The sequence below is a fragment of the Lepus europaeus genome, chromosome 7 (genome assembly GCF_033115175.1).
Source record: "Lepus europaeus isolate LE1 chromosome 7, mLepTim1.pri, whole genome shotgun sequence".
Lineage (NCBI taxonomy): Eukaryota > Metazoa > Chordata > Mammalia > Lagomorpha > Leporidae > Lepus > Lepus europaeus.
In genome coordinates, this window is record NC_084833.1 from 46,302,439 (window position 1) to 46,316,316 (window position 13,878).

Consider the following 13,878-nt stretch of genomic DNA (forward strand, 5'->3'; position numbering starts at 1 on the left):
TTCCAGGTCTCCCATGCAGGTGCAGGGGCCCAAGGACTTGGGCCATCTTCTACTGCTTTCCCAGGCCATAGCAGAGAGCTGGATCAGAAGTGGAGCAGCTGGGACTAGAATGGGCGCCCATATAGGATGCCAGCACTGCAGGTGGTAGCTTTACCTGCTACACCACAGCGCCAGCCCCTGGACATTCTTTTTTAAAAGATGTATTTATTTATTTGAAAGGCAGAGTTAGAGAGAGAGAGGCAGAGAGGGAATCTTCCATCTGCTGGTTCACTCCCCAGATGGCCACAATGGCCAGAGCTGTGCTGATCTGAAGTCAGGAGTGAGGAGTTTCTTCCAGGTCTCCCATGCGGGTACAGGGGCCCAAAGATTTGAGCCATCTTCTACTGCTTTCCCAGGCCATAGCAGAGAGTTGGCTTGAAAGTGGAGCAGCCGGGACTCGAACTGGCACCCATATCTGATGCTGGCACTGCAGGCAGTGGCTTTACCCGCTACACCACAGGGCCAGCCAAGGATGGACATCCTTGTGCCTCTTTGTGAAATAAAGGAATATCCCTGCACTATCCACCTCGCTGACTTTTTTGGAAGAATGGTTAAGATCACCAGCAGGGGAGATCCTATGATGTGAGGGACTATGACAACCCAGTATCAGCAGGAGTAGGAGACAAATGGTGGCCAGGGTAAGCAGTGAGGCCCGAGACAGGAAACTTACATGTAGAATGTCTTGATCCAGGGACTTAACAGGCACCTAGGAAATGTGCTTTTCCTTCTACAGTCCTGGCTCACAAGTCCTATCCCCAGCATCAGAGGAGTCAGGAACGGAGGTTTGTCTTTTCCTGGGCTCACTCGGAGACGAAGCGGTGCTCTGTGCTGAACTGTCGTCAGTTTGGGAACAGACCCGGGTCTCTCTGTTTGCGGATGAGAGCTGACCCGTGCACGCCCCCTCCCCCAAGTTAGGGAGCGCGCTTTCCGCACCGTCGCTGTCAGGCTGGCTCGTGGCAAGGTGCCCATCTGAGCGTGTCCACTGCTGACAGCATTTGACAAGCATCACGCCGGCCCCGCTTTTAGATGCCGCCAGCGGGGGCTCTGGGCTGCATAAGGGCAGCATGGTGTGGTGGAGCGAGTAGGGGCAAGCGGTCAGAAGGCTGGGCTCTGCCACTCACGGGCTGGGTGACCTTGAGCAAGCCTACTTGCGCCAACCAGTGTACACACCAATTTTGCCTGCGGAAACACCGTATAAACTAAAGCCCTGGACCCAGGGTGAGGCATAGCTATTAACAGAAACCCAAGTGAACATCATTGCCCCTGTGTTGGTTGCGGTTCTTACTGCAATGGAGCTTATGGCTCCTAAGACCTAGCCCTACTGGCTTTTCTATTTGAACTATACTTCTTCAAGCTTCACCCAGTTTTTCATTGGGTAATTGATTTTTTAAAACCAAATGTAGGGGGCTGGTGCTGTGGCATAGCAGGTAAAGCCACAGCCTGCAGTGCCAGCACCCCATATGGGTGCCAGTTTGAGTCCTGGATGCTCCACTTCCAATCCAGCTCTCTGCTATGTCCTGGGAAAGCAGTAGAAGATGGCCCAAGTCCTTGGGCCCCTGCACCTGCATGGGAGACCTGGAATAAGTTCCTGGTTCCTGGCTTCAGAATGGCGCAGCCCTAGCTGTTGTGGCCTTCTGGGGAGTGAACCAACAGATGGAGGACCTCTCTCTCTCTGCCTCTGCCTCTCTCTAACTCTGCCTTTCAAATAAATACATAAATCTTAAAAAAAAAAACTAAATGTGGGCTTTGTGCTGTATTGGCATTAAATAAATGTAATTCTATTGCTTTGTTCTATCTATACCAGCTATTAAATTTTTTAAAGATTTATGTATCTTATTTGAAATGCAGTGAGAGAGAGAGAGAGAAGAGAGAGAGCTTCAATCTACTGGTTCACTCCCCAGATGGCTGCAATGGCCACAGCTGGGCCAGGCTGAACCCAGGATCCTGGAACTCCATCCAGGTCTCCCACGTGGGTGGCAGGGGCCCACATGGCTGCTATGGGCCCAGAGGGCAGGGCATATCCATTGCCACCAGTGGCACTGGGGAGCTGTCCCACTTCAAGGGCTGTGACGGAGGCCAGCGCAGTCTCCGTTTCTTTCTGAGAACACCCCTGGACTGTGTTTTCTGACCCCAGTGATTCTTCGTGCAGTCACATTTGTGACCAGGTCTTCCTGGACACGTGAAAAGGTGGAGTTCCTCTGCCCGCCACCCAGAGAAACTGCAGGTGGCAATAGCTGGCCTGTTCTTCTCTTTCTGACCTCATCACCCTTGCCACGTCTCCTTGCTGGTGCTGGTGCTCACTGAGCACATACTGCTAGTGGCCAGGTACTATGCTGGGCTCCATTCTTAAAAGCTGAGTTCAGGGGCTGGCGCTGTGGCATAGTAGGCTAAGCCTCCACCTGCAGTGTTGGCATCCCATATGGACACCAGTTTGTGTCCTGGCTACTCCTTTTCTGATCCAGCTCCCTGATAATGTGCCTGGAAAAACAGTAGAGGATGACACCCTGTACCCACTGGGGAGACCTGGAAGAAGCTCCTGGCTCCTAGTTTCGGATCAGTCCAGATCTGGCCACTGCAGCCATTTGGAGAGTGAACCAGCAGATGGAAGACTTCTCTTCCTGTCTCTTCCTCTCTGTAACTCTGCCTCTCAGATAAATAAATAATATCTTTTTTTAAAAAAACGGAATTCAAAATCTCCTGACTGGGGTACAGTGTCCCCTTCACCTTGGCAAATCCTCTTCCCTGACCCTTGTATCTGCATCTCCTCACCCGGGCCTGGTCCTGGGCGCTCCAAGGCAGTGTGGACAGGTGCCGAGTGAGGGCTGGAGAGGAGTCGAGGAGGTCTCTTGCCCGTGGCCTCTCTGCTGGAGACCACGTGGTGAGACCTAGTCTGGCGTCCCAGCTCCGCAACCAACTATGTGACTTTGGAAGTGCCCTTCTGAACTTCATTGTATAACAAATGAGGTAGGCTAGAAGGTCTTTGAGCTCCTTACCGGCTCCAATACTCTCATTCTCTCTAGGACAGTCCCAAGTTCCCCGATGAAGCTCCTGCTCTGTTCTAATCTAGTTTTATAATGATATCGCCCCCCCCCCCCCAATGTACAAAACATGGCAGAAGGAAAGGAAGAGAGTTTAGCCAGCTTTCCGTCTACTGAAACATGTGCAGGCAATAAGCAGCGGGAAGCTGAAAAAACATCGCTCAGGGTTATAATTTCAGACTGTCCATGATTTTTTTTTCCTTGCCCAGCACCTGATTTCTTTTAGGCTCAGACTGATCTGGTCCAGACAAAAGCTCCCTGCTCATCGTCAGGACTGGCTCAACTTATTCATGGAATTTCTACGCTGGGATGGTTTGGGTGATATGCATTGCAGACGTGTTATCCTTTCTGGTCTTTGCGAGCTGTTTGGGTAGGCTCCCTGCTCTCCATCCCTTCACCGGTGAACAAGGCAGATACTTCTCCCCTTTTACCTGGCTCCGGGGCCTTTGGTTCTGTGACTGCAGGTGCCTGAGATTCACATGCAGCTCACAAGCAACAACAAACCAAGCAGACATGAAAAAAAAAAAAAAAGATGCCATCTGATGATTCAACTCAAAAGGAATTCTGCAATTAGCAAAGGACGTGGATCATACAACATGCCAGTCTAATTGCAGTACATGCAGATGTTTGCTAAATTAGATAAATATGGGCTTGCCGTCACTCTGGTACACAGACTGAGTTGTAAAGTTACGGAAAATATAGAAGTTAATTATAAGACGGGAGTGATAAACACGGGGTATATGCACAAGGCCGATTAGTGCTATTAACCAAGTACTCATCTCCTACCCGCGGAGGAATGTTACAGGATTCCCAGGCCCAGGGTCCGACTCCTGCAGAATGAACTCGCTGCGTTTCACAGGACATGAGAACCGTGCACATGTCCTCTGTGGGACCCTGACACTCCGACTCGTTATATTGGCTCACCCATTTGCTCAAAGCACAGTGCTAGTTGGCTTCATGCACTGGCCTGGTGAAGAGAGTTGGGACCCCACCCGTTCTCAGACCCTCCCTAACCTACACTGAGTGATACATCTGTAGCTCTATGAGAGTGCACCTGTTAGCCTGCCAGGAACTTCCATGCAGAGGTAAAAAGAGTATCGGAAAGTTAACTGTGGGAGCCCAGGTACTACAGGCAGACTGCTTGGATTTAAATCCTGGATCATCACTAGCACTTTGACAAGTCAGTTCAGCTTGCTGTGTCCTGGTTTCCTCGCCTCTCTCATAAAGACACAATGTTTCCTATCTCTTAGAGTTGTCGCAAATATGAAAGGCATTATAACTTTTTTTTTTTAGAATGAGACAGAGAGAAAGACAGAAAAAGGAGAGTGGAAGTCTCTTATCTGCTGGCTCATTCCCCAAACGCCCACAATGGTTTGGGGTTGGGCAAGAGCCGGGGACTCAATTCAGGTCTCTCATGTGGGCGGAAGGAACGCAGTTACTTGAAGGGTCACTGCTGCCTCCCAGGGTGGATGTCAGCAGGAAGCTGGAGCCAGGTGGGAGAGCCGAGAATTGATGTGATCCATGTGCATCTTAGCTGTTAGGACAAATGCCCTCTTGGAGCTATTCTGAGGAGCACAAAGAACACTGTCTCACACTCAGTGAGTGAAGTGTTTCTTTGTCTTTGGTTTTCCCTGTTCATTAGTTCACTCACTCAGTAAAATAAGGTCCCACTAAGTGTAAGACACTATAGTAATGACAATAGTGGGAGATGCACTCACACTCACACACACACACACACACACGTTCCATTCTCACACTGGAACATAGGAAGGTAATGTTGGTACCCAAATAATGGCAGTGAAGTAATATGTGAGACATATGAGGGAACTTCTAAAAGCTTGTGGAAAATAGAAAAGAATTTTGATTAAAAAAAAAAACTTGAAATCCATGCACAGCTTTTTCATAATATGCATTTCCATGAACTTTGCAAAGACCTCTTATATGCATGGATTTTCAACTTTTTTGTACCAGAATAAACTTGTCTTTTAACTTGTTGAAGCAGCCCAGTACTACTGACGTGTTACAGGCATGCTCTCGGGTGGCTTGTTGCTGCAAGGCCATCAGAGAAAGTTTCACTGGGGGCAGGCTGCTCCGGCGAGGCTGTGAGGAAACTGTTTTTGGAGAGGAGGTTGGATGAGATGGTTTACAATATTTTAGGCAGAGGATAACTCATGCGCAAAGACAATGAAGTCAGAAAATCCAAGGCGACATCAGGTTATCGCAGGAGGTGTTGGGCAAGACTGGAAAGAAGCTGTGCGGTCTGCCTGCGGGGAGGAAGACGGACGTGTTGGCGTCAAGCCCTGAGTTTTGGCTTTATCCTCTGAGCCACAGAGAGTCGCTGGGAGGCTTTAACTGAAACATGTTAGGCCAACCAGTGTTAAAGGAAGATGGATCTGGCAGCATGCACAGACCGGATGGCGATAAAGGAAGCTGAAAGCTACTGCCCTGGTCCAAGCGTGTGATAGCGAGGCTAAGACGGGACAGAAAGGTAGGGAGCAAGGGACGCTGGGACAACTTGGCCAGACACGGTGACTGAGCAGAGACACGGAGCAAGAATAGAGCGGAGGAGGAGATGCTGGCAAAGTGTTGAACTTGGGTAGCAAGCCTGGGGAAGGAGGCAGGCCAGTCGGCCAGGATCTGTTCCTAGGCACCCAGCACATTACCCAGACGAGGGTGTCTGTTGTGGGAGGCAGCACAGGGCAGGAGTTCTGAACGTGGACTTGGGACTTGCACAGCCGGGGTCCCCGGCTAGCAGTGTTATCCTGAGCAGGCTTTCACTTTTCCATTTGCCTCTTTGTAAAGTGAGGATAAGAACATCACACGCGGGACAAGTGTCTGGCACAGGGGTTAAGTTGCCATTTGGGCCACTTGCATGCCATGTCGGAGTGCCGGGTTCTAGTCCTGGCTCCTCCACTCCTGACCCAGCTTCCTGCTATGTGTGTCCTCAGAAGCAGCAGACTTTGACCCAAGCATCAGGGTCCTGGCCACCGTGTGGGAGACCTGGAGGGAGTTCCAGGCTCTGAGCTTCAGCCTGGTCCCTCTCTACCTGTTGCAGGCATTTCAGGAATAAACCAACCAATAGATGGAAATTGTGTGTGTGTATGTCTGTCCTTCTTATTCTGCCTGCCTTTCAAATAAAATTTACAAATTACTTAATTAAAATTTTAAAGGTTTATTTGAAAGGTAGATTGACAGAGAGACAGGGAGAGAGAGAGCGAGAGCGAGCAAGCTTCAATCTGCTGGTTTACTCCCCAAATGGTCTCAATAGCCAGAGCTGGGCCAATCTGAAGCTAGGATCCAGGAGCTTCTTCTGGGTCTCCCATGTGGGTGCAGGGGCCCAAGCACTTGGGCCATCTTCTACTGCTTTCCCAGGCATATTAGTAGGGAGCTGGATTGGAAGTGGAGCAGCCAGGACTTGAATTGGCACCCATATAGGATGCCCTCACTGCAGACAGTGGCTTTACCCACTATGCCACAGCACTGGCCCCACTTAATTAAAAATTTTAAAAACACATCATACTAATCAGGGATATTACAAAGATTAAATGATATAGTGTGAGGTTAATATAAAGACATCTGTGCAGTTCCTTCCATATAGGGAGCTCTTGGGAAATCCTGAAAAAAAAAATTAAAATTAGGGGCCAGCACTGTGGCAGAGTGGGTAACACCATGGCCTGTGATGTCGGCATTCCATGTGGGCACTGGTTCAAGTCCTGACTGCTCTGTTTCCAAATCCAGCTCCTTGCTAATGTGTCTGTGAAAGCAGCAGAAGACAGCCCAAGTACTTGGATCCCTGCACCCATGTGGGAGACCCAAAAGAAGCTCCTGGCTTGGAGTAAACCAGCAGATGGAAATCAGTCTCCCTCTCTCTTCCCCTCCCTCTCTCTCCATCCCTCTTTTTGTCTCTCCATCTCTGCCTCTGTAACTGCCTTTCAAATAATAAATAAATCTTTTTTAAAATTAAAATTAAAGCCAAAACAATAAAAATACATTGTATTAAAATTCTCCTGAATATATTTTTTCTTGTTTTGATGATTCAGAAGCTCTTCCTGGATTTTTTAAAATTTTACTTATTATTTATTTACGAGACAATGAAGCCAAAAGCCAGGAACTCCATCCAGATCTCCCACTTGGGTGACAAGGGCCCAAGTACTTGGGACATCCTCTGCTGCTTCCCCCAGCACATCAGCAGGAAGCTGGATGCGAGGCACAGCAGCCAGGACTCGAACCAGCGTTCCCATACGGAATGCCAGCGTGGCAAGTGGCAGCTTAGCTGGCTGCGCCACAATGCCAGCCCTCTTCCTGGATCTTGCAGAAGCACCAGCATGCTGTGCTGGAGATGCACAAAAGTACCGGCTGCTCACACCAATCGCCCATAGGTCAGAAGAAAGATAAAACAGCTCACTGTATTGATTTGGAGCCAGACAGAGGGAGAGCAGTGAGCAAAAATCCCAAATCCTTCTAGCTGATGGACTCGAAGGGGAAAGCCGGGTAAATTTCTTGCGTGTTTTCACTAAGCACTCCATCATTTTTCTTCTCCCACCTCCCCAGCAGTGCTTTCACATGCCTCTCCGAATTTCCTGTAACAAAGGTTTCAGAGACCATCCCAGGGGCTGCTGGCCAGCCAGCTGGTGTGTGTGGATTTCAAAGGCCTATTGACACAGCTGCAAGTCACCATGGGGCTGGGACGGGCAGGAGGCCAGGTGCCAGGGGGCAGGTCTGTCTGCAAGGCTTCCACCGCACCTTAAGAAGAGCAGAGCCCACCCCACAGGCAACAATAGACCCTTCCAGTCCTCAGAGTACTGTTGTTCAGTCAATAACAATTCCACATACAAAAAGCAAACTGCTTCTACCAAATGGGCCCCTGGAGTTTGGACAGTATAGACCTGAATCTTGGCCTGATCTATTTTCTGTCACTGCAGAGCTCTGCTCACAGTGTTGCAATGCAGGCAAGATTCCCCTTTAGCTGAACTGCTGGCTACTTTTCCGAAGTACCCTGTACCTTCTGTGAGAATCCTGCAAGGGTCCAGAGAGACAGAAAGACAGCAAGCTGTAGAGTAGGGGCTTGATCCTGGTCTATCAGGCGTCAAGACCTGGGCTTGTTCTGGTTTCCAAGGGGAGCCCAGTGTCAGCGCAGCACCATGCAACATTAGGAGACGTGGGTCATCAAGTCCCAGGGGAAACAGTGTGGCTCAGAGGAGCTGGGTGACTTATCTAAGATCACACAGCAAATGACTGCTCCTACTCTGGAAACTAATAAGCTAGCAAGAGGCTTGATCCTGTTATCAAGACTGTCTCCTTATCATCAAACAGCAATTTTTTTTTTCATTTGACAGAGTTAGACAGTGAGAGAGAGAGAGAGACAGAGAGAGAGGTCTTCCTTCCGTTGGTTCACCCCCCAAATGGCCTCCACAGCCAGCACTGCACCGATCTGAAACCAGGAGCCAGGTGCTTCCTCCTGGTCTCCCATGTGGGTGCAGGGCCCAAGCACTTGGGCCATCCTCCACTGCCTTCCCGGGCCACAGCAGAGAGCTGGCCTGGAAGAGGAGCAACTGGGACTAGAACTTGGCGCCCATATGGGATGCCGGCACCACAAGCAGAGGAATAACCAAGTGAGCCATGGCGCCAGCCCAGCAATTAACATTCTCAAATGATAACCCAACATATGTTGCCGTGGCTGGTCCCACACCATCAGTGACTCTTTGTGCCACAGATATGGCCGGCTCCTGCTACAGAGTTGGGAAACCGAGGCTCGGAGAGGCCGCAGCTTACCCAAAGTCACAGAGCTGCCAATTACCAGAGTCAGGGCTAGAGCCGCAGTCTTTGAAATTTCAGCCAGTTGGCAAGTATTCACCAAACGCAAACCTATGCACAGGCCTGCACTTAGAGCAATTAAGATGTGTGTGCTGGGAGCAGAGAGCAACAGAGGCAGTCGTTAAATAGGGCTAATAAACAAGACAAGACATCTTAAATTAGGATGCATTTATTACTCCTGGTAAGAAATAAGAACATAAAGCATTTTTTTTTTGTCTTCAGCATGTCTTTCTCAAGCATTTCTGTACCTTAAGTCCTCAAGAAAATAAAGATAAAGCAGGTCAGTGGTTGGAAGGCTTCTAAAGACGCTGGACATTCCTGAACAACTGGGCACTGAACACATTGGCCCCTGCAGTAGGGGTAGGGGACACAGATTTTGTGTGTCAGAAGAAACAATCACCTGGCTCCAGAGACTTAGATACAATCTGGCTACTGGGATTCTCCCCGGAGTGGCTGCAACAAACACAAGTAAAACCAAGAACAAAGGGTAAGCATTTGGCCTGCTGGCAAAGACACTGATTTGGTACCTGCATCCCGTATCAGAGTGACTAGGTTTGAGCCCTGGCCTCTGCTCGCCCAGATCCTGGGAGGCAGTAGATGATGGCTCAAGCAGTCAGGTCCCTGCCATACACATGGGAGACCTGGATTGAGTTCCAGGCCTCCTGTTTTGGCCTGGCCTGGCCCAGCCCCAGCCATTGTGGGCACCTGGGGAAGTGATCCAGAAGATAGGAGTTATCTCTGTCTGCCTCTCAAATAAATATGTTTAAAACCATGTGCATTTGTATTGGTTTGGATACTATGTATTGTAACTACATTGTACTATGTATTATAACTATGTAACTATGTATTGTAATATATAATAATATCTGTTATTTATTTATTTATTTGGAAGTCAGAGTTAGAGAGAGGCAGAAGCACAGAGAGAAAGAGAGTCTTCCATCCTCTGGTTCACTTCCCAAATGGCCACAACGGCCAGAGCTGGGCTGATCCAAAACCAGGAGCCAGGACCTTTTTCCGGGTCTCCCACATGACTGCAGAGGCCCAAGGCCTTGGGCCATCTTTTACTGCTTTCCCAGGCCATAGCAGAGAGCTGGATCCAGAAGTGGAGCAGCTGGGACTCCAAACGGCACCCACAGGGGTATTGGCATTGCAGGCAGTGGCTTTACCCACTTTACCACTGTGCCATAATAGCTGTACCAATAATAGCTATTATTGTCTATTCACCTTGAGGTAGGCATTGTTCACCCACTGTCTCACTGAATCCTCATGAAAACCCTTCAAGGCATTTTTTTTTTTTAACAGGCAGAGTTAGATATTGAGAGAGAGAGAGACAGAAAGGTCTTCCTTACGTTGGTTCACTCCCCAAATGGCCACTAAGGCCGGGGTGCTGCGCTGATCTGAAGCCAGGAGCCAGGTGCTCCTCCTGGTCTCCCACACGGGTGCAGGGGCCCAAGCACTTGGGCCATCCTCCACTGCCCTCCCGGGCCACAGCAGAGAGCTGGACTGGAAGAGGAGCAACCAGGACAGAATCTGGTGCCCCAACCGGGACTAGAACCCTGGGGGTGCCGGTGCCTCAGGCAGAGAATTAGCCTAGTGAGCTGTGGCACCGGCCAAGGTATATGTTTTAATTAGCATTTTAGTGAGGAGTGGGAGGAGGAGAGGTTCAGAGAAGTTAAGTAATTTATTTGAGGCTGCATTTCCAACCCAGCTCCCTGCTAATATGCCTGGGAAAGCAATGGAAGATGGTCCAAGTACTTGGGCCCTTGCATCTGCGTGGGAGACCTGGAAGAAGCTCCTGTCTCCTGGCTTTGGATAGGCCCAGCTCTGGCCATTGCAGCCATTTGTGGAATAAACCAGCAGATAGAAGACCTCTCTCTTTCTATCTCTCTCTCTCTGTAACTCTGTCTTTCAAATAAATAAATCCTTAAAAACAAAATAAAAAAAAATAGAAAAGCACTGAGCTAAAGTTAAAAAAAATCTGCCATTTTAAAAGGGATGACAGTTTTAAGCTCATTTTTCTACCATCATAAAGCACTGGGTATGCACCAGGCATTGAACTTGGCACTGATGACAAAAAAAGATTAAAAGCCAAGGTCTCTTCTGCTGTTGGTGGAATAACGTTCTAAACTAAAACCTTGCTCAACCAGCCAACAGTTATCAAGCCCCTGATCTGGGCCAGCCACTTGATGAGCCACTGGAGAAACTGAGTGATGAGGAAGTCCCTCCCCCCTGCCCTCCAGGAGCTCACAGCAGTGTAGAAGGGAGGTGTCTGTAACAGAGGTGCAGGCACGGGTTACGGTCAGGAACAGGATGTGATGCACCTGCCCGGAGGGGATCCGCAGAGTCACCTCTCACACCCGGGCTTTAAACAAAGAGCAGTAAGCAGTGATCAGGGAGATTCTAGGATTCCTGCATTACTTTCATGTAATAAATTCCAACCCCTTCTGGCATGAACTTGTCTATGCATTTCTTTAATGTCCTGGAACCCGAGCAACTGAGTCCTTGGCAACCCATTGATAAGCACTAGATTACATGACCCTTAGCTGTGTGACAATTTTAAGATACTATGTGCAGTAATTAGGACAAAACTAATCAGACTCCCCAAGGCACTTAAAAAAAAAAAAAAAAAAAAAAAAAAAAAAAAAAAACAACCAGAAGCAGTTATTGCTCAATAAATGGTAGCAACTGTTGCTGGTGGTGCGTTTAGCATGCAAATACCCCTCCAAGGTTCATCAGGATGCACAGGAGCTCATGAGGAGTTTCCAGAGATTTTACACACACACTGAAAGAAGCTCTGACCAAGGCTAGCGCCACAGCATCAACACAAGCCAGCTCCAGGCTCTCCGACTTTCAGGGTCCCGTCCTTCTACCCATCCTCTGCAAATCCTGCCCAGAATGGACCCAACACAGTTCCTTTGCAGGCAGAGTAACCAACTTGTTAGAACCAGGGGGGCTCAGATCTGGTTGTGCACAGCTGCAATCCAAGGCAGGACAGGGAGATCTGTGCAAGTTAACGCTTTTGACAGCTGCTTTGTGGTGGCTGTGATGACACATGCTGTACAAAGAGCACACGCCTGAATTGCCCCACTGGCGATTCAGAAAGCAGAGCTGCTGATACAAACACCTGGAGGCAGGGGCAGAGATAGAAAAGATCCAGGGGCCAGCATTGCGACATAGCAGGTAAAGCCACAGCCTGCATCCCATATGGGCACCAGTTCAAGTCCCCACTGCTCCATTATGGATCCAGTTCCATACAAATGCTCCTGGGAAAGCAGCAGAAGATGGCCCAAATCCTTGGGGGAAGCTCCTGGCTCCAGCCTGGCCCAGCCCTACCTGTTGCAGCTATCTGGGAAGTGAATCAGTAGGATGGAGATCTCTCTCTGTCTCTCCCTGTCTCTAACTCTGACTTTCAAATAAATAAATAAACCTTAAAAGAAAAAGCCAAAGGCTCATTAGCTGTAGCAGCTCCTATCATAACCGCTCATCCTGCGTTGCCCATCGGGGAAAGTCTTGTCTCCTCGGTTCACACCCAGTGTGGGACGCTTTGGCGATGATGGAAAGGGAGATGATTCCGTAATCCCGAATACTGCCTTTGAAATGAGGTACCTCAGACAACGCCCATCTTTCCCACTTACCTTTGATATCCTTTTCATAATACCTTATTTAGTGCTGGCCGCGTTACACAATGTATCAGCCCTCTGAGTTGTGCAACCTATGAGGGTGGCAGCAGACAGTGGAAAAACTGGTCTAACTTCAGTGAGACACAGATTACACAACATGGTGAACGAAAAACAGAAGCAGATGCACACACAGTCCCTTGGATTATATAACTAGTAACTGGCCAACACACTGGATGGGGAAATGGGCTCTCCCTTCTCCCTTCCTTCTTGGGTGTGCACGAGACCTGTAAGTTTCCAACAGATCTCTTTCCTCTACACTTGCATTGGGCATTTCAAACTGATACATCACACAGTTTTGAGAAATGTTTCAGCTTGATTTCTCTTTTTGTTACCTTTGCATGAGGGCGGCTAAGACTTCAGAACCATATCATTTTCCTCTCAATAGAATCCTCTTTATCACATTCAGTGAGTTTGATGATCATTTCAGTCTTCAAAAAGACATGGCAATTGTCACTAAGCTAGAATTACATATCCCACTTTTCCTATTTTTTTTTTTTATGTTGGTGTAATGGTTAAAGGATTTAAGCACTGACAGTTATGCCTTCATGGGAATTTTCATGGGAATGGTATACGTGAGCTGGAAGCAGGTAGAAGTGGATTGTAGATTTGTCTCTAAGCTAACTGAGCCATCATGTATACCTGTGTGTGCCTCAGTCTTCTATTCTGTAAAGTGGAACACCCTATCCAGCGAAGCAAGCGAGGTCTGGTACCCAGCACAGTGGAAAGCCCAGAGGATGGCAACAGACTTAGCCTTGTCCCTTGCCATAAAAGGTCGCGTTTGTTACTTGGCAATGCTGTGCTCTTTCTAAGTCCTAACCCTTGTTCTAACAACTGTGTTGAGTAGGAAACGAGAGGCCATCTTTGAAGTGTCCCCAGCGGTGGCTGCTCCCTGCATCACTTAGACACCTGTGGCATGAATGGTCTGAAATGCGTTAGTTGCTTCCTCTGAACATACAGATTGGCTGCTTCTCCAGAGTCCCTTCAGAGGGAACTTATGGGGGAGGGGGCAGTGTTGTGGCACAGCCCCTCCTGTGGGTTGGCATCCCCTAAGGGAGTACCCTGAGCTGCTCCATTTCCGATCCAGCTCCCTGCTACTACACCTGGGAAAGCAGTGGAAGATGGCCCAAGTGCTTGAGCCCCTGCTACCCACGTGGGAGACCAGGATGGAGTTGAGGGGTCCTAGCTTCAGCCTAACCCAGTGGCCATGTGAGGGAGTAAACTAATTAGAGAAGATCTCTGTCTCTCCTCTCTGTCACTCTGCCTTTCAAATTCATTTTAAAGAATTAAATCTTTTACAGGAGTCGTGG